At 46.4% G+C, this 13,763-nt stretch overlaps 1 protein-coding gene across 5 annotated transcripts in view; it reads right to left on the bottom strand.

Moving 5' to 3' along the window:
- LOC135391175 (protein O-linked-mannose beta-1,2-N-acetylglucosaminyltransferase 1-like) overlaps nt 1-13,763 on the bottom strand; it is a 224,411-nt gene that overhangs the window by 49,764 nt on the left and 160,884 nt on the right. For 3 of the 5 annotated variants that reach the window (XM_064621310.1, XM_064621311.1, XM_064621307.1), the window contains exon 1: nt 8,465-8,750. The gene's annotated coding sequence lies outside the window, so the exon portion shown is untranslated. Of the gene's footprint in view, nt 1-8,464; nt 8,751-11,017; nt 11,140-13,763 lie in introns of those variants that run through there. The other 2 variants (XM_064621308.1, XM_064621309.1) reach the window with 1 other exon arrangement.

The raw sequence follows: 13,763 nt of genomic DNA on the forward strand, positions 1-13,763 counted from the left end.
CAGAGAGTGCATGCGGGAATTCGAACCACGTGAACGCCTCTGCGAACCTCCCATGGCAAACGACTCTGTGAATCATAAGATCCGTTTTTTTTTTAGCCGCGTTAGCGCCGCGAAGCAACTGTGGCTATGAGAGGCGTATACGACTGTGCATCATAAGAAAACGCCCGATAGCGTTTATTTCGGCCAGGAGTCAGAAAATACTGCGTTCAACCTTCAAGAACGAATATAAATGAATGGATGACAGCGAAACAGAATCTTAAAAGGTTGGACTCAAGCTGCCCCCAGTACTCGCACGCTACTAAAAGAAAGCGGAGGGGAAAAAAAAAGGCGAGGGGAAAAGGCACACATGCCCAACAGTAACAGAAAAAAAAAAGGGGGGGGGAAAGAAAAGGTGGGGAAGGCAGGTGGCGAGAATATGGAGTTTCGGATAAGATTTATCACCTCTCAGCATATTGTTTCCTCACAAGCTTCTCGGGAAAATAAACGGAGCCCAGCTTGTGTACACAACCATGTTTGCTTTCTTACAGGTAATACTGTAATTTTCTCTACAAAATCCCGACTGTAATGAAATACCTCAAACGTGTTTGCACGACGAAAAGCTTTCCCAACGCTCTCCAGACACATGAAATAAAGAGGCGAATTACATAAACGATTTCCTTCAATGCAGTCAGTGCTGAAAAAAAAGAAGAAGGATTTTGGGCGCCGAAGGAGCATCCGGGCATCCCACGTGGTCCATCACTCCTTAGAGATTTCCTTCTCCGATTCTTTTTTCTAGAACTTCCATTTTGTCTCTCGCCTATTCCCGCGATTCGTGACACACATACATGCATTTTTTTTATTGGCATCATCGTTAAAAACCCGCGATAGAAGACGATAGACCGAATTCGTTGGCCGAGCATAGCCCAAACGTGAAGTGATTAGATGTATTTCAAAGACATTTATCTGTAATTCAGTATTTTTCGAACACACTGCTGGATGCTCGCTATGGAAGGTAAACTTTAAGATGGAATGTAAGTTTATAAAATTTTAAGGCAGCGCTAGGGACTAAATTAGGGCCAGGGGTCTAAACTGGACAGTGTTTCGAAATTTGGGGACTATTGAAGCTGTAACGTTTTCTGATAGCGCATTGTTGATTCATAGAGGGAGACATCCTGGCGTTCTTTTTTTTTTTTTTTTTTTCTTCTGCTCAAGATTTCTGGAGTAGCCAGCCTTCGAGCCACCAGTACCGGCACTACCACTGTCGCATTCTTCCTTCCTTATATTGTGTTCCTTTATTTATTTATTGTTCTTTGTGTGTTGTTTCCGTCCCATGGGGCAGACTGAAAGAACATGCGCATTTCAAAAGTACATTTTAGAAGACTTGCGATGTGCACTTAAATATTTGAAGCCCATGCCGTCACGTACCGGAGCGAACTAAAAAAGAAAAAAAAAATGACCAGAGGACCAACAGCTTTATCTCTCGAAGAGATTTTTTAAAATTTTCTGTGCTTCTCCTATATAAGGGTCTCAAGGTTAAAAAATGACTGCGGTTCCGAAATCGTAGAAACAGCAATTTATTTATTTTTTTTTTCAAAACGAGTTTTACGAATTTACCATGTATGCAGTATGCACCACACCCTGCCATCTGTGGACTCGTAGTCTATCCCCATCCATTAGCGTATCGAGCCTTTTAAAGAAACGCCTCCGCTATTTATAAATATGCAGTCAGTCTGGAACCGGGCGTGCGCAACAGCCCAAGTATATTTGCGTGTGCCAAGTATAAACACGAGCTTCGACCCCTTCCATGTTCTTCTCCGACTGTGTTTACGGCAACGTGTCATTAGCTATGCGAGCGTCTCGGACTGTCTCCGGCTCACTAAGTAGTGATGATGATGATGATTGAAAGAAAAAAATTGGATTTTTTTTTGTCTAGAGCTAGTTTTCCTTTTATTAATCTAGTCATTTTAAAGAGGTGCTTCACAACGAGAACGCCCATTACGTCCGGTAGACCGATGGCAGAAAGCTATTTTAGACTCTGTGCATACAGGAACGGGCGACTGGGATATCACTGTTATGTCTGTCTGGGATTGGGATATCACTGTGTTATCCCAGTCGCCCGTTCCTGTATGCACAGAGTCTAAAATAGCTTTCTGCCATCGGTCTACGGACGTAATGGGCGTTCTCGTATTGAAACACCTCTTTAAAATGACTAGATAATAAAAGGAAAAGTAGCCCTAGACAAACAAAAAAATATATCGGCTGCAGTTTTTGCTAGTGCGCCAAAACAAATTTTGTGGCAAAACGCTTTTTGAAATGATTAAATTTTTTTGTTGGGCTCCTTGTAAGCTTTTGTTTGTAATTATTTCGCGTGGTTACAGCGGTGGTTACACAATCGCTGCGTACCGCAAACACAGTCTCGTGACATGACAGGTGCACATGATCACATGACAGGTCACGTTGCCCTGGAAAGCTACGGAAAACGATGGTTAGTCCTACAAAGCTTTAAAAATGACACGACCAAATGGGTGGTTTTCAAGTTGAGAAGTGGCGCTACGCATGCTGGGTCTTCGAACTTCCGGTCCGAAATTGCGCTCAATTGGAGCAAAGCAAAACTTCTACCATCTGGCTTAAAAGACAACCAAGATGAGTTTTCCCGGGAATGCCTGCACACCAAAGAAGTAAGGTACTGTAACGAATACTTCGCACGTGCTTTTCTTGCGACAAAGATAATATTTCGTGACACGTCGTGCATGTTTCGGTTTCGTTCGGCGTGCGCTTCAAAATCGCAATCTTTTGCTACGGGAAATGTTCTGTTACAGTGCGGTCAATTTGACGCTTCAAATAACAAAGATAACAGGCAACATTTCAGATATGGCGCAACAAAATGTGCAGGCAGTATTTTACGGTGCAACCTTCGGCACTCTGACGATAGTACGAATGTAATCGTTTTCTTTTAGTCTGGGAAGAAGCTGTGGCTTTAGTAATATTCTATTCACATTATGAGTTCATAATCTTATCACAGCCACGCACAATTCAACGTGATAAGTACACAGCACGACATTTGGTGACAAGTGCCTACACCCCTTAGTTCAATTTTCGCTTACGTTGACAACATTTTTCCAAAGGCGCAGGATCCAAGGGTATCCGATACATTATATGTCCATTTTCCGCAGAATTAGTGCGTTTACGCCCGTAACATTAGCTTATTTTAGGTTGAAAATCGCACTTACTCTATAAGACTCCAGCAGAACTTCAGACCGGAAGAGTAAATCCACGTGACATCTCAACTTCCCGTCATTTTGACAGGAAGTTGCAAACCACCCATTGCGCGTCAAAACTGGCTTCCTTCCTGAGGGATACCAAGCTGACATACCGTCTCTAAGGACGCATCACAAGCAGGGGCGGATCCAGGCCCCCCCCCCCCCCCCTGAGAATACCTCTACCCCCTATTCCGGCAGATTTTCCTGCCGCACGCGCAGTTTTCCCGCCAATCCCGCGTGCGCCTTGTTGATCAGAAATAAAGTTCTGGTGTGAAATGAAAGCGCAGCAGCTCGCCGTCTTAAATGGCTACCGCCCCCCCGTCTCCTCCCTTTTTTTAGTGCCCCCCCCCCCCCCGAGGATCTTCCCTGGATCCGCTCCTGATCACAAGTAGCCCTTTCGCCGAGTACTCTTCAACACCTTAGTCAAGCATCCCCACAGTGATTTTTATTTTCATTCTCATTTTCTAGTGTTCTACCGCTCATCGCTCAACCCCTGATTGGACTTCACTGCAAATCCGAATCTACAGTCCTGTCTTTCCCGTTTTTTTCTTTTCTTTTTACTTTTTTTTTTTCGGACCTGCGTTATTCGTGACGTTGCCCGCCTTGCGAGGCCGACTACGGCAAGCAGTTACACCACCACCAAGTGACGAAGTGGTCAGCGCGCTGGCCATGTCACATCGAGACTGGGAGGTACCTGGGTTCGAATCCCAGTGCCGGCTGTGCTTTCTGGGGTTTTTCCTGGGTTTTCCTCAGACGCTGTCTGACATATATCAGCACAGTTCCCTTTGAAGTCGGCCCAGGACACACATTCCACCCAGAGCGTTAGTCGTGCTGTTGCCCACCTCTGTGAGATCGACAATGGCGAGTTCTTTCAGCACTACCACCACCACCACCACCGCCGCCGCCGCCACCACCACCAGCATTAAAACAGCAAACTGTCACAGTGTCAGTGATTACACCGAAACCTGTTCCGATTCCTTAAGAAGAACGGCGCGACACCCAGAACGACCAGCTGTTCGATATAGCGGAATCTCGAGTTCGTTTCTCGCAGTACACCGAACTCTGGACAGCTATTCGCTATAGCGGTGTTCTCGAAAACGTACCCTTCCTTGTCTGAACCAGTATGTGTCTCCCTTCTGGAACGTTATTCCGCTAAATATAACGTCATTTTCCGAGTCTCGCCAATAGGTACACATCCAGTCAAGATATATTCTTTGCGCTGAAGTCAGCCATGACTTCAGCGTTTTATGTATGTGTGTATTCAGCTTTTTCATGTGGAAGGACATGGGGCCAAAAACTGGATATCCATTGCTATGGCTTTGCAACTTGCACTCAACGCAGGGAAACATCCCACATCATCATCATCCATTCATCTATGTTGTTGTTGTTTGCAACTTCGGACTGTTTTCCTGGCTTTGAAATTCCTTCGATCGTCCACATCTCCTTCTCGCTTCTCTAACATTCTTTAGACTATTAAACTGTCCCATTAAACTGCATGTTTTCCTGGCTTATATTCGACAGGTATGCATCCGTGCTCCATGTACGATCAATTTCCTCGTACGCTGTTATCAGATTTATCGCGGTACTACCACATGTAACGGATACAATATATACACAGCACTACAACATACAAACAGTTAGGCGCTTTGGATTCCAAACTACCATCATCTCAAAACATCCAGGTTTGATCATGGTAATCTGGATGAAGTCCAAAGCCCTAAACCTTGTTTTTTGTTGTAGTGGCGGCGTGTAGTTTACGCACACTCTAAAAAAAGTGATTGCAAGTCCCAAACGTCGCCACACCAACACTGGACAGCTGTTTCGGCTTTCTTGGGCCTCTTCACAGGGCGTAGGTGGGCAACGTTTGAGTGGATGGCGTCAGAAGGACACGTGGAACGTGATGTCGTCCCGTCACGGTGAGAGACTCACTACTGAAAGCCCAGTGCAAAGACAGTACAGTACATACAGGGGGGAAGTAGCCGAAACTCTTTGGCTGCATGTTGAATATGTGTTTACAAGTTCCAAACGTCGCCACACCAGCCCTAGACAGCTGTTTCGGCCATCTGGGGTCTCTTCAGCAGTACGCGGGTGGGCAGCGTCAGTGGGTGGCGTCAGAAGATCACGTGAAAAAAAAAAAAAAAGAAAAAAAAAGCGAGCAATTCTAGTATTTTTCGCGAATAGATGCTGTGCTTAGGGGGGGGGGGGGGTATCGCTTACCGCAAGACAGAAATAAAAAAAAAAAGAAAAGAAAGAGGCTTGGGGAACAAATTTCACGGTCAGGGTAAAGGGTAGCAAGGGAAGTAATTTGCGCAGCAAGAACTTGCGAACATCACTGCCCCTACTCCACGGTGTTCTGACCAGCCGCAAGACACAGTAATTGATGGTTTGGAAAAGATCTTGCAACACACAGGGTCACCTACTAGGACCCACACCAGGGAGGTGATTTCGGGGAAACTGCAATCGCTCCCCAATTCCCCTCTCTCAAAGTGTAATGAACATGCTTATTCCCGATATTTGAACTGTTTTCGCATCACCCAACTTGCGGATACGCCCTCGTTTCGAAAGTGTTCAGCTCTAACTCATTGTCTCAGCTGAACTCAGTCTCAGTCTGAACATTGTCTCAGCTGAACTCAGGGTTCAGCGCGTCATTGAGCAGCTGGTCGCACCGGCGCGACTTACGTCTCCATTTTTTTAAAAATTTGCTATATCCATCCATCCATCCATGCAAACGCAAGACAACATGCGTTGCGCATGGTGTTATCTATGTGCTGTGTCCGTGTAGCAGACATAGCTAGGTAGCTACGTCTTTGTAGATACTGTATGTCCAGCTGTACAAAGTCCTCTCGGGCCTACGACCGCGGATCTCAATTCGGGTCCTTCGCAAAAAGAGAGATCCATTACCAACATGTGCTGCCTGTCACCTCACCGACGACAGCCGCGTATGCACGTTTGTACATGAGGATATATTGCGCTACCGTTGCGTGTGTAACGAAACACAGCCTTCGGTCGTTGTACTGACAATTATTTGGGGACAACTGGTCCTTTTCCCGTACGTGTATTTTTACGGGACGCAAAGAGGTCAGCGTCTTCGGCGGCCACCGCACGTATGCCTTCAAGTTTAACACTGCCAGACGCATAAAAATGGGTCTCATTACATCCTTGAACTGCCAACACTTCCGACCCCAACGGTCCACTTTCTTCCAGGCGTTTTCTTTCGTCCTTGTTTTCCTGTGCCTGCTTTAACAATTTGCAAAGATGTCGTGGAAAGCGCTGCATAAATTGAGACCGTAATCGCACAAATGCACATCAATTTGAAATGGTGCTTTTGTGCAATCCTTCCCCGTGGAAATAGCCTGTTGCGATCTGTCAGGCGAGTGCATGGTTCGGGGACCACCAAAAATTGCATATTAGCAGCGAGCACGACTATGCGGCATGCGTTTTGACTTTTCCCTAGATGTCTCGAACGATCGCTTCGATCTATAGTGAGCGCCGTTTTAGCGAAAGCTCGTTTTAGAGGTTCCTCGTTAGCGAAGCTTCCTTTTCGAGGATGACGTCTTAGGGAAGATGGTGACGTGTCACGTTTCAGCGACAATCGTTTCGGACAGTTACGGTTTCAGCGAAACAACTGGATCCAAGAAAGCTCTGGTTTCATTTCTTGATGCGATGCCAAAGCGCATACTTGTTGCCTTCCTGGCTAGAGGATTCGACCTGTATATGTTTTTTTTTTTTTTTGCTTGTAGCACGTACTGTGCCGTTGGTGATACATGCGCATATGACAACCCACGGTAACCCACATGTAACAAGAGCGCAAATGTAAACGAAACACATCTATGTGCCCTAATTCACATACAACGTCAATAAGCGTTTGTTGAGTACTGTGAATTCTGGTGACCCGTCATATCAGCTACAGGGCCGGAGTGTATGGGGGTGGATTGCGCCAAAAAGATTTCCCACTTGTCCCCTCGACGGTGAAAAGTAGACGCCCGCCCTTGTCAGATACAAACCACGAAAAGGTGTCGTACTTGACAGTTGTCCGAAGCATAGTTCGCCAAACCGCAGGGAAGCTGATGTGTCTATTATTTATTTATGTAAACACTTTATCCGCCATACAAAAACGTTCACCTGTCTCCTGTTTCCTAATGCACTCTCTCACGGTGAAACGCAGTCGAGCGGCCAAACAAGTGAGACACCAGAAGAAACGAGCGCAAAGGACAACCAGGGCATCAAAGATTCTAGCGAGGTTCAAAACCGAAGGCCGTCGCACTTTCGTTTCGGATTACGTCCACGCCCACGCAGCAGTTAACGCAACCTAGAAATGTCAACACGCTCTTGCAATCGAACAGCTCTTATCAGTGTGCGCAGGTCAAGACCATGGGGAGTTTTGCCAAGCACGAAAGATATGCACCGTCAACCATGTTTGGCGAGATGACTGGAGATAATGACACCTTTTCTACTTCTGCCAACGGTCACGTAATGTGCAGGATATACGCAGACTTGCTCTTCTACAGAAATGCAACGAGGTGTGTGTGTGTGTGTTGATGTCATGCCTCGAAATGCTTTCCACCAAAGCAACTTTGTGCACGTGATGAGAAAAGGCAGGGCGCAATTTCACTCTCTTCTACAACAAAGTGTTTATGTGCTCCAAAGTGTCTGAAGACGTGATCGTGAATGTCTACGGGCATCTTTGTACTCCATATGCGAGTAGTGCTGTTTGTAAAACCCCAACATGAAAGAAGCCTCCTGCGCAGACCAATGTGCATTACATCAGTGTGTCCAAGCCGCAACATTCTTACTCAGGAACCTCTCTCCTTTTCCTACCCACTTGCACAGTTCGCCGCAGAGATAAAGTAAACTTCTACTCTGGGCTGCCTGTTCCCGAACTCAAATGCATCCCCAAAAGAATGGCACTTCCCTTAAGTCCCCTCTCACATTCCCCTGCACCAGGGAACATTCATCCATTCATGAAAATTCGGAGTTTTTAACCCGACAGACATTGTCCTTTCCCGCACAGAAAAGTACTGCACAAGCACCGGAACCGCGCCCGCGCGTTTCTCGTCACAATCTGCGGCGAGGTAGCAATATTTTTTTCCGGAACTGAGCAGCAAGGGGCAGTGACAGGAGGCAAAAGGGAATGCAGCCAAGCCCCCGTTTTCGTAAACATGCCCAACCCACCCACGCGTCGCCTCCGAAATTCAGTGGGAGGAAGATACACAATGTGCTCCTACCTAACGCCGGTCCTTCGCCGGCTGCCGTTGCTTTCAATACCAGTGTCCCACGTCTTCTCCGTTCACGCCTTGCGTATCAAGGTCGTTCACAGTGTCACGACACATCACAGAATGTCGTTCACGCCGCTCCGAAATCACTAAATTGTCATACACGCACGCGAGGAACAGCACCGCACCATCGCGGCAGTGAGGCGGATTAGGCCTAGCGCACATGCGATACGGAGACTGGAGAAGAATGAAGGCAGACGCCGGCGACGAGCCCGACTCCCGATTCGCAAAGTGAGAAAGCGACTGACCGCGCTGCCTCTAGCGGAGAAAGCGGACGCGAAGAGGCGCGGCGTTCGCAATGAGCGCTCGGTTGGAGCAGTGTTTGTGGGTGGGGGTTTACTAGGCTTGCTACGGTACGACGAGTGGCTGACCACCCTCAGCCAAAGTTCAGAAGAGCCTCAGAATGGTCATGGAAGAACTTGAAACATAGGATAAAGATAAATACAAAACGAAACACAATTTTAGGTTTGGTGTCCTCCCTTTGCTTTTCTTTCTTTTTTTGCTTTCACGAAGAAAGCAAGGATTATGGCTGAAAGAAAAACAAAACAAAAACAGGGGAATGTCTACAGCGAAACTTTACAGCTTTTTACGTTTTTCCTGCAACATAAAAGCAGTGTTCCATTTCAAGAAAGGCAACAGTTAGTGATTACTATATACGTCCCAAACCCAAACAGTTTCATCAGCAGACGACATTTCCTCTGTTGTGTCACTGTCGTCTGCAAGGAAAACATTCCGCTCAATAACTCTGCGTATCCTGTATTCGGTGCTCACTGCGTTCTCTGCACCGTATAGCTCTGACGACAAAACATGTTTTTCAAAGAAGAGAGAGAGAGGAGGGGGTGGGGGGGGAAAGAAGAGTGAATGGCCAAACTCCTCTCGTGTTTACCAGACTGTTCGGGCTGCACGTCACCACTAGGGGAAAGTTATGTCTACACCACGAGAGTCCTCGGAAACCCTGCAGGCTCTCTCACTCGCATATTTTCAGAAGCTGACATCATATACCCGCTCAGTCTAGCCGACTAGCTGCCACGAGCATTCAACATCTCATAACTTCAGACGCTAATTCTTCGCCGGAAGCGGCAATCATTCCGCCGACAAACAAAGCGGAGCATCACTCTTTTTCCCCTGGGATACACCCACCCTTTACGTAATTTATCTGCAAGCCTTATACAACAACAACCGGTCCTTTGCCTACGGAGAAATGCTTTCGCTCTCATTCACACGGACGGAGGAGCTTCGAGAGAACCATCTTCCTTTTCCCCAGACTCTCACCCCCCGGGGGTCTCCCATTACGTCATTAGCGCCAATATGCACGGCATCTAAAGTCAACGGAAATACGCCGAGACGCGCCGAAAAATAAATAACTTCGCGCCAGGAGAGATAATGTGAGCGTACTATAAACTTTGTGGAGTGCTTCTGAGAAGCAAGGCAAGCCATATGTGGTGGTTGTGGTGAAGTGGGGTGAGGGGGAATGCACGACAGAGCACGCAAAATAATAAAGCTAACGATTTCTGAAAGATACTGCGAAAGTGGTGACCTTAAGATTTCTCAGAAACGTCACAGATGCAGATGTTAGTTCAAAGAATATTTGGGTTGTATTGATTGCATAAAATGCGATCTGAGAGCTTTAAAAACTATATGGCTGTAGGTCCGCCGAAAAACTTGTGTTTCTCTTTTTGATAATCACACAATCAACCATTTGTTGCTCTTCTGCATTCTGTCCTCCATCGCACTTTTAACCGACCGCACAAAGCCCCGATTCCGATCATTATCATGCCGAAGCACACGCAGTGCATGCAGTGCAGGCAACGAGCAGTCCGCGTGGTACAGTACGAAACTTTCATCAACCAAGATGTCACCACACATCCATTCCCTATAGAATAAATATACTCCAGCGAAAGATGCGAAAAACGTCATAGCTTTCTGCTGCCCACTCAACGTCACGCCTTTTCGTGCACTGCTATCCGTGAGGAACGTTCTGCAGCCTAGCCGCAACATATTCCGTAACAGAAGACAGGAAAAGATACAGACGGTGTCGTCTGCTAAGTGCGCGCTCTCGATATTCCGGCACTGTACGAGCATAGCAAGCGGTGGAACTTCTGTCCCGTGAAGCATTTTTTCCCTGCATTTTTCTTCCACTAGAATATTCCGTGAGGATGTCGCTCGTGTGAATACACGGTATCTCTATCACCTATAGCGGTTTCTGTGAATATTGCACAGAAACACCGCCTGAAGGCGCTGGTTCCGCAAGATTCCGTTTTGCCACGTACACCAAACCGGAAGCGTTTCCAAGCCCTATCTACAACCTCAATCAGAACATCGCGGGTGCTCAACTAGCAGCAACACAATAGCGCTTCTCCTATACCTACCTACCTACCTACATCAAAACGAAACATATGGAATGCAAGTATGCAACACGGAACGCACATAAACACTTTCGCTCTTGTGTGTGTGTGTGCGTTTGTAAAGATGCTACAACGGATAAAAGCAAGCAAGATTACATACTCTGTAATATAAGCGCTGAAGGCGGACCGGTTCACGGCACCATTTCTTCGGAGCGAAAACCGGATGGCTTGTGGATCAGGGGGCTAGTGGTGGCGGACGGGGATCCACGAACAACCCATCAACTGTGGAAGAAAGAATAAAAAAGAACATGAAGAGAGAGGCGATTTGAAAGTCAAGAGGTCTTGGTATGGTCAAGCTTTTCGCTGAGCGGTAAGGTGTGTGTGTGTGTTGGGGGGGGGGGGGGTTATGTTTAATGCTGATAAAAAAAGAGAAAACAGAAGGCGGGCATAGAGTGGAGGCTACGTATATGTAAGATGCAAATACTGTAAAAAAATAAATGTTGGGCGGCGGTGCAGTCACTTCGGAGGTTCGTAATGGGGAAGGGGGTGGAGCATGTGTATTGCGTGACGAGAGTACGGATCGACATTCATGCGCTTTTATAGCCACACCACGGTCACGTGTTCACCGGATTTGCCTCCGAATTATTCCGTGATGGGGGAAATTATAAGGTGGGGAGGCGTCGCCGGTAAGAGAGAGAGGAAGGAAGGGAAGCGCAAGGTCCGTGGGGGCCTCTTAACAAACTTTTGCAGCTTCATTTTTGGTGTCACGTTTTGATGTTCGCTAACGAAATACGTCCTGGTTTAATGAAACCGAAATAAAAAATATGCTATAGTTGTTGAACATGACAAAGCGCGCACGATTACATACTTTTGTGATCGTGAAGCACGGAGGCGAACAACATTTCTTCGAGAATGCCATGTGGTTTGTGTATATGCTGTCCCACTTATATAAAAACAGTTTATATAACGACTGCTGTCCAAAAGTGGGCACCACCGCCTGCCCACCAACGCTCTGTTTGGCCAGTAGTTTATCCAGAACCGCGAGCTCGGAGGGGGGGGGGGGGGTGCAAAAAAATTGGGGGTGCAGTTACATTGTAACAATAGTAAACAGGAAAACATTTTGGGGGTGTTGCCAAACATTTGGGGGGTGTCGGGGGTGCTGGGGGGTGGTCTCGATAACCCACTGTGTTTCGTCATCCGCCGTGTGGGAGCATTATCCTCGTGTGTTCGACAATCATAGGGCATCAGGTTCGTGCGAGACGCCATATTCTTATTCATATTCTTATTCAGTTCAGTCGAACATTGACATGTGTGACAGTGGCGCCCTCGGCTTGGTTGCAAACACGTATCCCTCAGAGATGAACGATGCCCTCGTGCCCCCATTGAGCTACACAGACAACGGAAGTCATCATTTTGCGACAATAAATAAAATAGACAGATAAACATAAAATATACATAAATAAAAATCACGAATAAAACCAGAAAGCTTGTATATGAAAACATCTTGCTACCGAGCACCATTGATACCTTGTCAAACGCCCACTATGAGAATACGGACCAAAACGCAACAAGAAAGCTGCATACACAACGCGAAACGTCCTTCCATGCGAAAACGCCCTCGCCCCGCATGTCACTGTGACACCCATGCTTGTCCCGGTGCTATGACAGCTCATATAATGGGCTGTACGGAGAAGAAACAACGAAAACGAAACGCACGGATGGAAAGAGAGAGAGAGAGAGAGAGAAAAAAAAAATCGAAAACGCGAAACGAACCGTTCCGTTCCGCCTCGTGAATCGAGCTGGCCGAACCGACACCAGCGAGAGGAAAAATATTCCACGTACGAAGTCATCCCCACTCCCGCCGGCGATTGCGTCTAACGCATCATCTAGTCAATGAACGAAGGTATATGTAGTACACGACGAAACAAAAGAGGTACAAAGAACGAAAGCGAAACTGAAACTGAGGAAAGTGTAGGCCTAGCGGGAGTCGCATGCATTATTGTTAATAGAGCTAAGTGAGACGAGCCGGCCTCGTTGGCAAGAATGAAAAGGAAGTATAAGGGGTGTAAGGGACAGAAACGAGGAAGTATGGCGTAGCGTCTTATGTTAAACATTTACGCACTATCTTCTATCGCTTTCTTTTTTATCCACATTTTCCTTGGGTTTTCAAACTTGTGCTGGATGGAGTGTAACAAAGGTTGGCGTCAATAATCGATGAGCTTCTTGGCTCTCGGTAACTATTCGCTTCGGTATTCCGTTCCGAGTCAATTAGGTTCCTCCTAAACAGTGGTTAAACCAGCTTCTATCACCCTAAAAATCCCACGAGGTTTCAGTACTATACAGGATGGGTTTCGTGACGGCCACCGTGTGCACTGTTTATTATTCCGAAGTGGTGCACACTTGCAAAGGCAGCATATATATTTCCCAGGGCCACTTTCGTGACCCAACACAATCAAAAAAATTAATGAATAAAAAAACGCCAATTGGTGGTAACGTAGATGTACGTCAAGATGGGCCCCGCTTTCTTCTACTAGAAATAAGTAAAGACTTGCGCAGCGTAATGAAGCTATAGTTGTGTTCAACCTATAATAAGCATATGTTATAAGTTCAACGTATAAGCTTTTATACACCTATAAGCTCTAACTTATGAAAGCTATAGCTGTGTTCAACCTATAAGAACGGCTTGTCGAGAGCTGTAAGGCAAGCTACGTAATATATCCCCTACTACAATGAACGATAAAAATAATTAACGTGAGACATAAATATGAGCAGAAAAAAATGATAATACAACGTTACGAACATTATGTTGTCTCCTGGTGATGAAGGGAGAAAAAGGTGCACGGACGATGCCACTCTTAGGTTGAACACGACAATATATATATATATATAGTTAAGCTCCGTAGTTG

This window comes from Ornithodoros turicata, chromosome 4 (genome assembly GCF_037126465.1).
Source record: "Ornithodoros turicata isolate Travis chromosome 4, ASM3712646v1, whole genome shotgun sequence".
NCBI classification, from domain to species: domain Eukaryota; kingdom Metazoa; phylum Arthropoda; class Arachnida; order Ixodida; family Argasidae; genus Ornithodoros; species Ornithodoros turicata.